Below are 2197 nucleotides of genomic sequence, written 5' to 3'. Positions count from 1 at the left end.
AGTCCTTCCTTCTCATTAGGTGGCCAAAGTACTTGAGTTTCAACTTCAGGATCTGGCCTTTTAAAGAGCAGTCAGGGTTGATCTCCTCTAGGACTGACCGGTTTGATCGCCTTGCAGTCCAGGGGACTCGCAGGAGTCTTCTCCAGCACCAGAGTTCAAAGGCCTCAATTCTTTGGCGCTCAGCCTACGTTGCAACTGGGAAAACTGGTGTTGTGTTACAAAGTCATAAAATTGGAGGGTGTGCAAACAAGCCACCGAGGCTCAGTCTGTCACAGGGTACTTGAAAATGGTCTCTTGAAGCTAACCCATCCTTGGGAGCTGCCTTCAGAAATGAGTTTGCATCACTCCCTCAAAATCTTCAGGAACAAAATATCACAAGGCGACAAGGCAATACAAGAAACGCAGGTGCTATGGGGCTTAATGCCGGTCAAAGAAACGCACAATTACAAACAAACCAAAAAAAACCCACGACGTTTCTACTAATTCTTGATATTTTTATTCTGCATTTAATAACAAACAAAAGTTTGACATATACATTTTTTTTACAGGGACAAAAAAAAAAATAGAGGCGGAAAATACATCCTAGAGGGGAAGATTCTTTTTTTTTTCTTTTTTTAAAAAAAATCTCATTTCTGCCATCATTACATATCTTCAAAGAATAATAAAATAAAAAAGAGAGACAGAAACCAAGAGATACTTCCCTGGGACGTACTGGGATACATCCAACCTCACAAAGGTTTGGAAACATCTATTGGGGGGGGGAACCCCCCAAAACATCTTATGTATTTTGGGGGAGGGGAGAAAGAGACACCAAGTTTACCTAAATGAGTAAAAAGCGAGGAAAAAAAATTGTTTAACGAAACTGCAGCCTCATCTTAGTTCTCTGAACATTTCCCCCTTCATCAGATCTATTCAAAGCTCCTTCTAAGCCTCTGGTGTGCATCTTAGATCGCTTAAATTAGGTCGACGGGAGTAACCAAAGAGTATTTAGTGTTTTTTGAGACCTAGATCCCCAATTTCTACTTGAGCAATCGATCAAGCCTATCAGATGGGGGAAACTGAGGTTTTCCTTTTACACTGATTCGTTCGCAGAGGACTCAAAACAGGCCTTTGAGGAGACACCGAATGTTTTTAACAGCTGTCAATCATCGCTGGGGTTGAATAACAAGACAGTAAGATTTTGGACGTTAAGAATGGCCTGCCATCCATTCTGCCCCAAATAAGCCTTGGCTAAAACCATAGTCTTTCTCTCCAAATAATTATTTTGAAATCAGAGGTGCTGGCAACTGAAAAATCTGATAAAAAATCAGAGATGTTTCCATAGGCCAATTTTTTTTTTTTTTTTTTGAGAACTAGGGGCTTTTGCTAACATGCTCTTTTTGAAGAACTGTTTGGCAGTTGTATTGAAGCTGGGCGAGGAAGGCAGAGAGACCAAACCAGATAGGACAGCATTGAGTAAAATCAATACAGGATTACCCAAATTAGAAATATTTGCCCTCTTCATCTCAATGTTTGCTCCGCTGTTTAACCTGAAAGCCCCATCCCCTCCTTTCACAATCCAGGTTGCTAGCTTCTCAGGGGCCAGTGTGGCTGGTGAATAAGCCTTTATCCTCCCCAACAATCTGCAACGGTTCAACCCCAAATAGGAAACCTGGTTTTAGTGGCTTTAGGGAGGGAGGGGGAAAAAGCAAGGAGTGTCCTTCAGAAATTGTCTTCCGTATCTCCCAGAAAACACACACTAGGGGGAAATGGCCATGCGCTCCTCACCCTACGCTGGCTGGCAGCTAACGAGTCTTCGGCTAATTAAAAATCAACAAGGACAGTAGCTGGGACGATGAGAAGGGAAGTGATTGTTCATTGACGCTTCCAGTGGGAACGGCAAGAGTGCCAGACTGCTTTTCCCCCAAACGCCGGCAACGGAAGAAATGGAAAGCGCAAGAAATAAGTCAAAAAGATGTATATTGGAAAGGAGAGAGGGAGAGAGGAAGGGAACCCCCCCCTCCTTTTAGTGTGTTTTCAATCTGTGGGATTAGAAACGTGAAAGGGTGCTCTGTGCCTACCTCTTGTCCCGTTCCAAAGTCTCTTTCGAGGGCCGGTCAGAGAACCCTCAATTCTGATAGGGCGGGCGGTGGGGCACCCCTCTCTTGGCGGACTTGCAACTCCTAGTCCATGGTAGGCCTTCCCTTCGTCCACCCTC

The sequence above is a fragment of the Protobothrops mucrosquamatus genome, unplaced genomic scaffold (assembly GCF_001527695.2).
Source record: "Protobothrops mucrosquamatus isolate PMUCROS unplaced genomic scaffold, P.Mucros_1.0 scaffold1601, whole genome shotgun sequence".
NCBI classification, from domain to species: domain Eukaryota; kingdom Metazoa; phylum Chordata; class Lepidosauria; order Squamata; family Viperidae; genus Protobothrops; species Protobothrops mucrosquamatus.
The sequence above is the reverse complement of the archived record's forward strand: the minus strand, read 5'-3'. Positions refer to the sequence as shown.